At 56.2% G+C, this 14,556-nt stretch overlaps 1 protein-coding gene across 3 annotated transcripts in view; it reads left to right on the top strand.

Moving 5' to 3' along the window:
• The first annotated feature begins 4,005 nt into the window (after window positions 1–4,005).
• The window catches only part of GDPD5 (glycerophosphodiester phosphodiesterase domain containing 5), an 88,574-nt gene continuing 78,023 nt past the window's right edge, over window positions 4,006–14,556 (top strand). For all 3 annotated transcript variants that reach the window (XM_045181891.3, XM_024572676.4, XM_024572674.4), the window contains exon 1: window positions 4,006–4,820. The gene's annotated coding sequence lies outside the window, so the exon portion shown is untranslated. The remainder of the gene's footprint in view (window positions 4,821–14,556) is intronic.

Below are 14,556 nucleotides of genomic sequence, written 5' to 3'. Positions count from 1 at the left end.
AACCTGCAACCCAGGCATGTGCTGTGACTGGGAAACGAACCCATGCCCTTCGGTAACGGGATGACACTCCAACCAACCGAACCACACTGGCCAGGGCTCCATCTGCACTCTCGTCATGAGGAAGCTGAAGCATAGAGAGGGGAGGTGACTGGGCCAGGATGTGTGTCTGGCACCAACTCCAGTGTTGCCTTCCCACCCTGTCCTCCCCCTGCAGTCTCCTGTGTCCACAGGGCACTCTGCACACACCGCTGCCGAGAGCCCTCGGACTGGGGGTTCCTTGGTTGTCTCATCTCTGGGTGCCCAATGTTTGGTATCGGACTGGCGTCCAGCTCAAAAGTTATTGGTAAATGTAGGGTGAGCTTGGGGCATAGAGAGAAATGAGACTCCATCACTTGCCCTCTAGAATCCTATCCTCTGATGGGAAAACTGACCCAGAAACAGCCCAAGATCCGAGGGGATCAATGTCCCGAGAGACGCACCAAGAGCCTGCAGTGTCACTGGCTCCAGTGCACAATGCTGTGCTTCCCACAGGGGAACTGGTTGGGCAGGCTCCCCAGAGGCGTCAAGCTGTGTCCCGGCCTTGAAGGATGGAGAAAATGCCCGTGCTGAATGGGGCACATGCAGACAGGAGAGCTGGGGAAGGGATTCTAGGCTGGCAGAGGATGACGGGTCAGGAACAGGCTGCACTGTGAGGGCCAAGAGTTCAGCTGAGCCTACAGACGCTCCCAGACAGTGAGCTGCGGAGGGCAGGGCCGCGTCTGCCCGCTGCTCCGTGGTACCCCCGGACGCCACGTGCATCCATGCGGTGCCTGTACATGGTGGGGGCACATCAGGGTCTGTTGGAACCAGGTCTCAGGGGGTGTGAAGTTCTTTACAATTTAGTGGCTCTATTCAACAGAGTGCCAGATTTCCACTACAAATGTGGGCACAACGTGGATGTTCATTTGCTGTGAGAATAGGAAGCTGTGCAGCGGAGCTGAAGCTGCAGTAGCTTCACTGTTCATTCTCCTCGAGCCCAAACACAGAGAGGGCAGGAGGTTCTCGGAGAGGCCTGGCACCAGGCTGACAAGGGTAGCCTTTTCTGTCGGCCCCAGAGGCCTCAGTTCACAGCCACCTCGGAGCTCTCAATCACCCTCCTAGACAAGCCACCATGACCATGCCTCTGTCACGCTTTGTGAGCCTCTCTGGCTGCAAAAATGCCCGATTCTCCCAGGTCCGGAGACTTTCTCCCTGTGGGAGGGTAGCCAGAGGGTGAATGTGGGCGTCTGAAAACTGTTTGCTGGTCACTTCCTGGCGACCTTGGGCCTCTTCTCCCAGACCTCAGGGGTCATGGAGGGTCTGTTCTGAAAGCTGCCTTTTTATTCTGGCCTTCTGCTCCTCTGACCTGCTCAGGAGGCTCCCACAGCAGGGCGGCAGAGAACTGCTCTCTGAGAGCCTCATTCATCTCCTGATACTGAGGTCTTACAAGGGCCAGCCAGCACTCAGCTGGGTGGGGGTGTGCGGGGGCTCACTGCCCCAGAGGTGCGGGGCCAACTAGACCTGAAAATCATAATTGCAGAGACTTCGAGCTGAGAGATTCCACACCAAAGGTGGACTTCCTGGAGGAGATAGACTTCTTAGAGAAGGTTTGATTTGAGAGATGGGGCATTCATTCAACAATTATTTATTGAGCACCTACTAAGTGCACGGCTCTGAGGGGATACAGCAGTGAAAAGGACAGATGGGCATTTGCCCCAAAGTTTCTTCCCTTCAGTCCATCAGGGAAGTAGGAATTGACTCAGGAGAGGAACACAGTCCCCCAGACAAGGGGAACAGCAGGAGCAACTATGTGGAGGGGAGAGATGGCATCCTGCTTGTGGATGTAGCTGAGTGTGGTGTGAGGGGAGAAGCGATTGGAAGATGAGGCTGGTGGGGTTGGCAGAGAGCAATAATGGGGGATCTAGAATACCAGGCTAGGGAGTTAGAACTTGGCCATGCTGACAACTAGAAGCCACAGAAGATTCTAAACACAGGGAGAAGTCACAAGGTTTCTTAGCACCATCTCCAAGCTCAACACATGAGGCAAACAGCACTCTACCAGCCCTCAGGCCCTAGCCAGCAGAGCAAGATTCCTGGGGCCAACCTGCCCACCCCCAACCCTGGGTTTGGCTAGAAGATACCCACTAGCATGGACTTCAGCCTCCCGCTTAGCCTCCTCCTTGTGCTTCCAATCATCCTCAAAGGCTGGTACACTCTAAAAAGGGGAAGGGATAGAGCCTCTGGGTCCAGGCCTCACTGAAGACTCCAACCTTTAACCATACAGGCCACACACCATTTGCCTTTTGTGGGCTTGAACTGTTTTCACGCTACCTGGTTTCCCTACAAAGCTCTTTTCCACATCAGTACCTGGATTAAAAACTTCCCAGGACACCCCTCTGATAACCGGTGAGTACGGACTCAAGGTCTTAAAGACTGAGGCCTCAGCATAACCTGCTGAGATCAGGGTCACAAGCAAGACCCCAGCAGAGTTCTTGGCCCCTAGAATAAAGTCTGAACTCCCTTCTCTCTGGCCACACCTGCCTCTTCACAGTCTTCTCTTCCCATTGGTTCAGGTGCCCCAGCCCTAAGAGCTCCAGGCCCCCTGAACTTGGCTGTGTTCTCCAACAAAGCTACAGTCTCCCTTACCTCCAGGGTTTTGCCTAGACTGGCCTCTTTGCCCAGAGCACTGTTCATTTCCTGAGGTTCCCTCCTAACCTAACTAATCCCTGCTTCTGGCCTGAGCCTGCCTATCACTCCTCAGGGAAGCCTCTCCTAATCCCCCCAGAATAGGCCAGGGTCCCCAGAGGTGTTTTTTCAGACTCCAAATACCTTTGCACATAGTTTCCTCTGCCAGAAACAGACTTTCTTCCATCCTCTGAAGCCCTCTGCCTGCTCAGTCCTTGCCAAGTAGCAGCATCTTTATTGCCTTTTTATAGAAGAGGAACCAGGGGCTCAGAGAGGTCCAGTACCCTGTCCAAGGCCACACAGCTTTGCCCTAAAATGCCATAGTGATGAGCAGATAGAATCCTGTGTCAGCTATATGGTCTTGAGAACATCTGTTGGCCTATGGGTGCTTTGGTGTCCTCACCAGTGAAATGAGGTACCTACTGCATAAGGTTGGTGTGAGGCTTACAGAAAAGCTTTACTGTGCAGCCTCTTTTCTTTTGCTCTTCAGGCCATTCCACGCTCGCTCCTTCTCCTATCAAAACCCTGCAATGCCAGCTCTGTGCCCCACTGTGAGCAGGGTGCTGGGAACTCAGTAGTTATAAATCAGACACAGCTCCTACCCCAAAGCTCTGGAGAGGGATCAGGAGCAGAGGACAGGAAGGTCACTCACAATCCTCTGCTCTTGACTTCAAATTTTTAAAACTGATAATAATGATGCTCCTTTCCACGCAGGGGGACTGAGAAGGGCGAAATGCTTAAGAAAGATCTGCTCTTTATTTTCAAAAACTTATTTTTCACTGCTTCCTGAAATCCAGGCATTTCACAGCATCCAACGCTCACCTCCTCGCGCTGAGCCCTAAAGGCTGTGTCCCACCACTCCCGAGGGCTCCCTTATCCCGGAAAACCCACTTCCATCCTGTTTCCCCATCCCGATCCCTGTCCCTATCCAGGACTCTCTTTCCCAAACAAGGCAGTGCCCACGCCCCGGTCCCATACATATCAGTCCTCTTCACCTCTCCCTCATCCGGGGTCCCAGGTTACCTGCCCTCCTTCTCCACTCTTAAACTGCCCCAACCCCCTGCATTGTCCTCTCTCCAGCTCACCTCACCACTCTCAGCCCCGCCCTCTCCAAGGTAGAGTCCCAGTTCCGCAGAGCTCCGCTTTCTTCCCACTCTCCCATTGGCTCCTACTGCCTGTCGGCGCGGGAGGAGGGAGGGCAACTGGAGAGCGCCCCGCCCCTTGCCTGTGGTCCCGGAGAAGGGTGTGGCCTCAGTCTGACCCCGCCCCATTCGGGCGGGACCACGCTTGCTGGCTGTCGGGCGCTGGGCGGCGCTGCCTGGGCTCCTCTGGGCTCGGCTGGCAGGTCCTGTGGGGGTGGGCGACGGGGATGACAGCCGCGGGGGTGGCGGCGGCTGCGGCGCGAGGCTGAGCGAGTGGCGTGCCAGCCAGAGGAAGAGGAGGAAGTGGAGCCCTGGCCCGGAGCGCCGGAGTCAGCCACCGGCCGTGGTCCGCCCCATTTTGCAGAGCGAGCTGAGTCGGGACCTCGAAAGACTTCCCCACCCGGCTCCGGCCGCTGCGGCTCCTCGCCGGCGTCCTGACCAGCCCCGCCTGCCACGGCCCCGGGTTCCGCGCCGGGACACTTCCAGCCCCACGCTCCGGGGCATCGTGGCTGGGACTCCCCGAGCCCCCGACCCTGACTCACTGCACCTGGGCGGGACGCTCCTGGCCCACCACACGCGTCCACGGTTGCGGGGCGGTTCCCAGCCTTTTATAGTGTGTGTCGGAGCCCCCAGCCCTTCGCCCGGGGTTAACGCAGGTTGCCCCCCAGGGCCTCGACTGAGTGCAAAAGAGCCCGGACGCCCCCAGCTTCTGTTTCCCAGAGACCTGGTCCTTCAGCTGCTGCCGACCCAGTGCTTCGGACTCGGGACCGGCGAGCGCCCAGGAAGCCCCGGCCCGGGTCCAGCGCCCCCTGAGGGGTCCCAGGCGGACTGGACAGTTGGACTGAACCCGGCTGGGGTGGTGCTGAGAGCCGAAGCGGCCACCGTCCTGCCATCCCAGGCGAGGGGCTTGGTGCTCGCCGCGGAGAGAACACAGGGGCCCCTGCCCTGGCGGCCGGCGGGAGCCGAGAGCTGCAGGTGAGAGAGCCCCGGATGCCGGTCGAAGGCGGCCTCCGACCCCATCCGGGCAGCGCCGAGGCCAGCTGCGGGCGTGTGCCGGGCACAAGCTGAGGCTGGAACTGACTGGGAGGAGGGCGCGGGAAAGGGGGGGGGGGGACGGAGAAAACGGACACTTATTGACCGCCCTTTGTGTGCGGGTCCGCGCTCCGCGCTGGCGCAAGTGGTCCCTCTTTAAGGCTCACTAATACTCAGTGACCTAAAAGATGTCGTGTACTATTATGGGTGCTTACAGATGGGGAAACTGAGGCTCAGCGGGGTTGAGTGACCCTGCTCTTTTCACTCTGGGTGTGAGACTGGCAAAAGGGCTAGGCTGGAGAGGGAAAGAAGCAGAAAGTAAAGAGAAAAAGAAAGGAAGTGGATAGCCACCAGGCAGGAGGTGGGGGAAGGGGTCAGGTGCGGCCACTGGGGCATCCTAGAGCTGATCCTGAGGCGGGAAATAGCTTCTGCTGGCCTCCTTCGCTCCCACTCCATGGCCATGTCACCTCCCAGGAGAGGTGACCCAGAGTTGAGGTGGGAAATTTCCCACTTCCACAGCTCCCCTCCCCGTGGGCCCAGGCCTGGAGAGCATGAGCCCCTCTGCCCTGCTGCAGACTCCAGGCTCTCTAAGGCACTCTGGAGATCCTGAGACAGTACTTACCTTCGGGGGAACTCACTGTAGAGGTCCCTGAGTCAGAGCCTATCATAGCTGGGGAGGACGAGGCCCCTCAGCACTCACCCAGCTCACATCCTTCACATTACTGACAGGGTATCTGTGTGGAGGGGGGTGGGGGGGGTAGGATGGGTAGTGCCAATTGTCCCAGGTCCTAAAGTAGTGAGTGAGTGGTTGAGGCACAAGTGCACTTGAGAAAAACCTTCCCAAACATCCCTCAAGGTATCCACTCCTCCTCCCCAGTTAGCACTTTCTGGGTGGGTGGCTGGGGTTTTCCTCACCCCTGATGTAGGGTCAGGGTGACCACATATGAGGTTGTGTGAGTCTGTGGTTGGTGTTGGGGCCCAAGACATGCCAGTAGCCTCAGAGCCATTGGCCCAGACCAAAGATCTGACCTTAGCCTCTCCCGGGCAGTGGAACCTGCAGGCCACCTCTGACCCAGGACCAGAGGGTTTGCTCAAGGTCTTAATGGTGGGGCTGCCAGGGCTGAGGGCACGGTCCCAGGTGTCTGGATTTCCAGGAAGGGGTTCCTTCCACTCCCCACCCCTCCCCACCCCCAGGGCAGTGCAGGGAGAGGGGTGTTGTGAAAGAGGGCTTGGCGTGGATTCTGTGGGCTCTTGTTCTGGGTGCGGTGGGGGAGGGGACATGGCCTTGGTCTGAGCCCTGTGGCATTGGCTGGGACTCTTTAACCACTGCTATGCCTGGCTTCCTGGAGTCTAGGGGAAACCACCTTGGAAAGCCCCTGGGAGGTAGAGGAAGGTGGAGAGGTCAGCTGAAAGCTGGAACCTCAGTCCCTGGGGATGGAGGGGTCGGGGTGGCAGGGGGGACTGCAAGGGAAGGTAACTGAGGGGCTTGGGATTCCTCCCAATCCATGGAGATTCAAGTTCTCATGATAGTCCCTGCCTCTAAACAAAGCTTTTGGGTGAGACAATTTCACACCTGTGATCTCATTTTATGGTGTGATGGAAAGAACCTGGACTGAGGCAGAACAGGGCTGGGGAGCTGCCTGGGACTCAGATGCATCCACGGCTCCCAGCCTCACCTGTAAAATGGGGTCAAGGCAGGCTGTGTTACCCACTCAGATAATGGGGCCATCATATCTGGCAGACTGCCAAGTGCTAAAGAGGTTTGTTTTGTTTTTGGAGTATTTGCTATGACTGGACTTATTAATGGTGACCTCGTGTGGGAAACTGAGGCTCAGAGAGGTAAAACCACCCGCCCGGGCCTTTGAATTTGCTTCAGGAACTGCCTCAGTGCCAGCTGCACACCTGGTGCCCGGAAGTCACCCAGATGGAAAAGGCAGTGTGATGACGAGCTCACAACCGGGTGGGCTAAGTGGCACTGGCAGAGTGGGGTGAGACAGACCAGGTGGGTGTGAACTTGTCTTGCCTCCCACTGGCCACGCGGCATGACGCAGATGAAGTCATTGCGCGGAGCCCCAGCTTCTGCTCTATAGATTCGCGTTCCGCCTTTATGTGGTTGTTGTGAGGGTTAAGTGAGGTATAAATATACAGTGCTTGGCAAAATGTCTATTTCCTTCCCTATAAAGAAAGGAACCTTGAATCTTGACCAGGAAATCTGGGGACATTCTCAGACTTGCCTTAGATTAGAATGCAGGCTACTGCCGCAGGCGCACAGACCTGGGTTTGTTCCTCGGGGACTCCCGCGCAGGCTGGGGACTCCTGCGTGGGCCTGGGACTCCTGCACCACCTTCCTGGGCTCATAGGCCCCTAGAATCTGCTTGGGGACCCTGGTAAGGGGATTTGGATTCTGACCCCCCCCCACCCCAGGGCCAGGGTTGGGGGGAGCTGGTATTCATTCCCTCTGGCTCTTTGTCTGGCCTCCCTTAGGCACAAAGGTGCAGTGAATAATTTATGGGCCCCCTCAGTCTGGGAGGCAGGCTCAGAGAAACTGCTCTGTGCCCAGCTGAGCTTCTTCTGAACTCCCTTCCTCCCCCAGAGGAGGTGGGTTTTTCCTGTTAGTTCTATAAGAAGTCTTGGATATGGAGGGGAGGGAGGCTGGACAGAAGAAAGAGACCTGGTATCAACCATGGCTCTCTCCAATAGAAACCAAGCTGGCTGAACTAGGGTCAAGCTGTGGGCCTCTGATTCCAAATGGGTGATGAGAGGTGGCAGGGAGAGGCCCTTGAGGACTAGAGAAATCCTGGAAGGCTTCATTAAGGAGGAAGGTGTCTGAGTTGAGGCTAAACGCAACTTTCTGCAGAGAGTAGAGGTCCTGACATCAGTTCAAGGTTGAATCCTCACTGTGCTACTTACTCACTGTGAGACTATGAGCAAGACACCTGACCCTGCCAGGCCTCCATTTGCTCCTCTGTAAAGTTAGGGTATGGGTAATGGTGAGGTCATATAAGTAAAGCACTTGACACCGTAGGTACTTAGCAAAAGGGTGCTTCATTGTGAATATGAAGCATGGGATGGGCTAACGGCAGGGGAGATGGGACAGCGTAGTAAGCGGAGAAGTAGGTAGAACTCTGGGGTAGTGATTCTGGGGTTTGTGGGATAAGTGAGGGGTGCAGAGAAGAGGGGCGGGTGGCCACGTGGTAGAGGGCCTTGAGTGTCAGACAGAATTCACCTTTCAGAAAGCATCATGGAATGCCCACTCAGAGCCCTCTGTGGCTCCTTTTGGCCTGTAAGATGGAGACCAGGCCCCTCTGTTGTGTGTTCAAGGCCTTGCCCACTGTAGCCAGTGCGTGGAGCCCTGGCTCACTGCTCATCACTGTCTCCTAAACACACCACCTGTGGCCCCATCATGGCTAACATGCTTGTAGGGTTCCTCCCATCAGAACTGCCATCCCTGACTCTTCTCTGCTCAACTCCCCATCTGCTGAGGCCCAACTCTGGTCATAAAGTACCCAAGAAACATTCATGGATTACCCAAACCTCTGGTCACACCCTCTCTGAGTCTTTAACACTTCACAGTAATAGTAATAAATAATACCTGCCATTGCATCACGTTTTACAGTTTGTAGGATGCGTTCGCATAGTCCTTAATAATACTGTGATGATATTAACAGTAGCTAAAGCTTTGAGTACTCATTATGAGCCAGACACTGCTAAGCGCTTTTTACAGGCACTCATTCACGACCCTGGGAGGCAACTGGGGCTTGGAAAGGTGTACTGTCTTGCTCAAGGTCAGACAGCTAGACAGTGGGGAGCGAGGAGGCAAGGCTGTACTCCCATCTGGGACTAAACAGACAGCTTGACACCTTTTAGAAGATATCCTGTCTCTTCAACTGGGCCCAAGTACCTTGAGAGCATACTTCCCACGTAAAAAGCTTGGAAATGAGCCTTCTCTTTAAAGCTAAGGAAGGGCAGTGCTGGGTTTAGCAGGGGGCCCAGGAAGGAATGTTTGGCCAGGCGTTCAGGGCCCTGGGCTCTGCACTGGCTGGATGTGTGGCCCGGGGGCAATCAGCCCCGCTCTGTGGTTCTGTTTTCCCACATGCGAGTGGGGTGGTGTCCAAGCTCCCAGAGCTCCGACTCCTGCAGTGTCCTTTGTGACCCTGGAAGGTAGAGGAGGAGACCACAGCACCAGGGCCGGAGGATGTGGTATGCTGGGTGGCTGTGATTCTTGGCCAGGCTGCTGTCTGGGACAGCAGGCTCTGTAGTTAGCTGCTGCCTTCCCCGGAGAAGGGCGGTGCCCTGTGCTGCTGGCAGCGTGGTCATTAGCTGGGCAGAGAGGACCCTGTGAACTGGGAGCCGGCTGGGCCAGGCCAGGTTGGCAGTGTTGGAAGCAGGCTGGCCTGGCCACAGTGAGGTCATTGGCAGGGCAGCTGGCGGGGCAGCCGCGGCTCCTCCCTGTGTAGCTTCCAGGGCAGTGGCGAGTACCCACTGGAGCTTTGTAGGCCAAGGCGTGCCCTTGCTTCTGCTATGGTGGTCGTGGGAGTGGAGCAGTGAGGAATCTAGCTGGGCCCCAAGATGCCTCCTCCTAGAAGCTTGCAGGACTCCTCCCAGGCAGGCGGAATTCAACCCTCCACCTCTGCAGATCTTAGCCCTTGCTCACTGACTGTGGTCTGTGGATTGGGGCTGTGTAGATCCGCTCTCCTTACCAGCCAGTCAGAACTAGATGCTGTGCCACCCCAATGCTCCGCTCCCCTCAGAGAACCTAGCAGCTTGCCTGGCACAAAGTGGCAACCCCCTGGGCAGGTGAGGCAGTATGAGTTGCCCCTTAGGCAAGGTGTTCAACCTCTGTACTTGTAAAATGGGGCTGATAATAACAGTGTTGTGGGAGTCCACTTGCCCATCCTCTTGGTAGCCTTGTGAACAAGTGACTCAGTAGGAAGCTGATTGAAGAGTCCAGCTAGTGATGCCAGGAGGGAGGTGTGGCAGGGAGGACTTCCCAGAGGAGGACACTTTGCTGTCTGGGGAGGACGCTGGGTCGGTCAGTTGGGATTTATAGAGCAGCGATTCCCATCACCTTTCTGGTGAGCCGGGAGTTGAGAGAGATAAGGAAGGCTCCCAGCTCCGTTTGGGCAGGGAGCAGGATGTCCAGGGACTGGCAGCAGGGATGACCCAGTTGGGAGGAGCCATCCAGGCCCAGTTAGCAGATGCTGGGCAGAGTGAGTCCTTCCTTCAGCAGCATTCATTTGCTCTCTCTCTGTCTCATCCATAATGTAACCTGATTGGAGATTTCAGTCCGTGGGGGGAAACAGACGTTACACAAGGAAACACAGATACAAAACACTTCCAAATGGTGAAGAGTGAGCTCCCGAAGTGGGGGCATTCCCACTGAGGTCTGTGGATGATGGTAAAGGGTAATGCTCAAATCACAGCCCGAATGCACACACTAGCCGTGTGACTCGGGCAAATGATTTACCCTCTCTGAGCCCCAGTTTCCCCATCTGTAAAATGGGACAATCAGAGCCCCTACTTCATAGGGTTGTGGTGAGAATTAAGTGAATTATGCATGTAAAGCGCCCAGGAAAATACCCAGCACTTAGTAAGCGCTCAGTGCGTGTCAGCTGTTACTGGCTGTTCCTCCAGCACCTAGCAGGGCGCCTGGAAGAGAATAGATGGAAGGGCGCATGGAATGGATCCCAGGTAAAGGGCTGCTGCTCCGCACAGTGAAAGAAAGGATAGCCTGGTAAGGAGGGAAGGACACAGAAACAGTGACAACACAGAATGTGGCAGGGAAGGCAGGTAGGCTGGGGTTGTCCAGTGCTGGGCAGAAGGAAGTCGGGAAAGGCTTCCCTGGAGATGGTGCTCCCAGAGCTGAGTTTGAAAGTGTCATTTAACACACACATGCACTCATATGCACACTCGTGCACCCTCGCACTGCCATGAGGTCAGTGCTGGGCATGAGCTCAGAGGCGAGAGGTCTCTGTCTCAGAGTAGCCAGCTGGGGCAGAGCTTGGGCAGACCCCAGGCCTGCCAGGCTCCACGGGCCTCCCTCCTTCCACCGCCTCACGCTGCCTCGCCATCTGTGACGTTCTGTTTGAGGGCACGAGGAAGGCAGGAAGGCAGTTGGGGAGGAAGTGTGAGCCGAGGTCTGAGTGTCCCAGCTCTTCCCAGGCCTGGGACCAAATCTCCTACAGAACAGAATAAACAGGCTGTGCTTCCAAGGCACACCCATCGGCAGAGGTGGTCTTCCTGCATCAATCCTGCAGCTGTTTAGCTTTGAATGAGAGGACTCTATTTTTTTAAATACCATGAAGAATTTCTCTCACCCTCCCACCCAGGAGGCTCAAAGGAAAGTTTTCTTCTGCTGACAAGGGTGCCAGGACCCCCCAAGTATCTTAAAGGAGGTCACCCCAGATGCACCCTGAAGTCAGCGTGCTCCCTGCACTCGGGGTTGGTTGTGGGGCCTTGAGGACCTGACCTCATCCCTTCTGTTTTGCCTGTTTTTTGCCCCTCCTATAAAATGGGGTCAGAGTAGTCAAGCCTTTCTCTCCTTCAGGAGGTGTGGGATGGGGAGATTGGAGGTGGGTGAGGCTTTGGTGGCATCTGTGCCCCCGGCTCTCAAACTTTGGTGCACACATTGGAATCACTCGGGAAACTTTCCCTCCTGGGCCCCTCCACACAGTTCTGGGCAAGACCCAGGCAACAGTTGCTTTTGAAAGCGTCCCAGGTGAGGTCAGTTGGCTGTGGGGAATGAGAACCACTGGCTGCCCTGCACAGCGTGCCTCCTACGGCTTCCCCGGGATGAGACCTGCACACCCCCGACAAGGAGCTCATTGCTCTCTCAGCTGCTCCCCACCCTGAGGCACTGCTCTCCCTGGGAGCCCCCTGCCTGGAGAAATGGGGGTGTGGAAAGACTTTACAATCTGAGGCACTTGGGTTCCAAAACTCGTCTGCTCTTTTCTTGGGTGTCTTCGTGGAGCCTCCATGTCCTCATCTGAACACAGGAGTAACAATAGTCCCTCTCTGAAAGGGCTGTGGAGACTGAACAAGGCCGCACACGCACAGCGCGAGGGTGCAGCAGGCCACAGACTGGCCGAGCTGGGCTGGGCCCAGACCCTGGACTCCCCACACAGTGCTCATGCTCCTGCCCTAGCCACCTGAGCCTGGGGTCTCCGAGACCACTCCTGGTGGAGAGAAGGAGCAACACCCAGTCTTGGGGCTCTCCTCTTCCCCTTCTCTCTAAGCGATAAGACAAGACAGCAGGCATTTTGTTTTGCTTGGTTTTGTTTTAATGGCCAGGGTGTCAGGCTCTCCTTAACAATGAAGCCTTGTCTGAATCTGCTTGTTTTTCCAGCCGGACACTCAACTGCACTGCCTGCTTGGGGCCCCCACCCCCCATCCCACCTGGGAGAACTGAAGAATGCCAGAGGGGTTTTTTTTCATCTAGGGGAGGGGACTGGGGAGACACTGGAGGCCTCTGTCTGGCCCCCACCAATAACTGACCCCAATTAAGTCAGCTCTTTGTTGGAAGCCAGTTCACTAAAATTATTTCAAGGTAGTTACTAGGCGGGCGTGGGGGAGGTTTGGGAGGCAGAAAAACTTGTGTTTGAGTTTTGGCTTTGTCTCTTACTGGCAATATGACCCTGGGCAAGTCATTTCAGCTTTTTTAGCACCGGTGTTCTCTTCTGTAAAATGCATACATAGGATATACTCCCTTGGGTTGTTCCGAGAAGTGAATGGAATGCTTGGCGTGTAAAAGCTCAGGGTCTGTTTCACACCTACTGTAGTTAGAGGGGGCTCTGAGGGCTGTTGGTGGCGGTCTGGACACTTCTCTGCCCTGGCCCCGCCAGAGAGGCATATCAGCCCGGGGTGAGCTGCCCAGGCAGTAGGGGTGCAGCAGACGGACAGAGGAGAGTGAAGCCCTGGCGCTAGTGGCCCCTGGGAGTGGTTATGGCCCAGGCTGGCCCTGCACAAGGAGGAAGTGGTCAGCTTCATGGACAGGGGCTGTGGTCTGCAGTGGAGGGCATCAGTCAACCCTGGAGAACTATTGGGGTAATAAAACCTCAGCGGTCTTTCTTTCTTACCCCAGCTTCCCACTGGGGCTTCCCACTGGGTGCACCTGCCCGGAAGCCGGGGCATGGGGCACAGTGCCGCCCACTGACATTAGCCTCCAAGCAGGTCCCCCCGCAGGACGGAGAGAGGGTCTGGAAAGGCAAACAGGAGACATTTCCCACTCTGTCCGTTGAAAGCTGTGGAATGCCCTGGCCTCACCCTCCTTAGGGTGCAGTGTAGGGACCACCTGTTGTTACTTGGGCACACCTCTTATGAAGGGGGCATCCACCCCGACCCCAAAGACAAGCTAAGGCATTCCAACTGCCACAGTCCTCTCAGGGAGTGGAGTTCTGGGGTACCCATCTTTTCATCTCTGCTTCTCCAGAAGTGCCTTGGCATCCCTTTGAGATTGGTGCCCAGACCCTCACCCCCACGGGCCTCGGAGGACCTGGCTCTGAGTCTTCTCCAGCCTGATCACCTGATCAGCCTGTGTCTCTGTCCCTCTTGGTCAGGCAGCGTGGAGCAGTGGTTAGAACACAGGTCTGAAAATAGCCTGAAATCCTGACTCCGCCATAACTACACAGTGTGCCCCTCAACCCATCAGTGCCTCGGTTTCCTCGTCTTTGAAGCAGAGAGAACAGAGAGCAGGGCTGAGGTGACGACTAAACGAGTGAATCAACACTTAGGACAATCAGCACTTGGGAAATGGCTGAGGACGGTGCCTGGGCAGCAGGAAGTGCCCAGTAAGTGACAGCCTTCACCATCATCACAAATAACACAGTGAGAGCCCAGAATGCACGGTGTGGCTGGACCATTAGTGAGAGGATGGGGACTGTCACTGCCCTCCCTCTAGATTCTGCTCCAGCGACAAGGCTGTGCCACATGGTGGACACTCCCCTGTGAGTCCTCCAGCCCTTCCCTGCAGTCCTCTCCTGCAAACCGTGTCCTGTGAAAAGTGGCCTCTCATTCCATTGAGCTGCAGTTTTCCTACTTGTGAAAGGAAGCAGTTGGACTAGACGGCCCCAAGTTCTGCCGCTGAGTTTGTGTCAGGAGCTGGGAAGAAGAGGACCCAGGTGTCCCTGCCCTGGAGGAGCCCTGGAGGTGGGGGTTGTGGGGAGGGGTGGGGGCACCGTCCAATTCTCTCCCTCATGGGTCATGCTGGGCAGCCATGAGCAGGCGACGAGCAAAACCAGAGGAGCTCAGAGGAGAATGAGAGAAATCAGGGAGGCTTCGTGGAGAAGAGGGCATTTGAAATGAGCCTTGGAGGTAGGCTGGGACCTTCACTGGTCCAAATTGCATTGTCAGAAGGGGGAAGAGGAAGCATGAGGTGAGGGGCATGGTCTTAGGGCTACGGCAGGGAGTGGGGTGTGCAGCACGTGGGGTGCAGCAGATCCTCAAAGGCAGAGTGATATGCTGGAAAACATTCGGCATTCTGGAATCAGGCAGGCCAGGGTTTGAATCTTAGCTCACTTTCTTGTTGGTTTTTTTGACTGTGGACAAGTACCCTGGCTTCTCCGACCCTCCGTTTCCCCATTGGTAGAATGGAGACAAGCCCTCGCCAGGCTGGGGCAGGGGCACGCAGCTGCCTGTGCTGAGTGTGGCTGGAGAGGTCAGGCTGCTTCTCCATCCTGGGGCT

Source organism: Desmodus rotundus, chromosome 5, assembly GCF_022682495.2.
Source record: "Desmodus rotundus isolate HL8 chromosome 5, HLdesRot8A.1, whole genome shotgun sequence".
NCBI lineage: Eukaryota > Metazoa > Chordata > Mammalia > Chiroptera > Phyllostomidae > Desmodus > Desmodus rotundus.
Note: the sequence above shows the minus strand (reverse complement) of the source record. Positions and strands in the feature narration are given on the sequence as shown.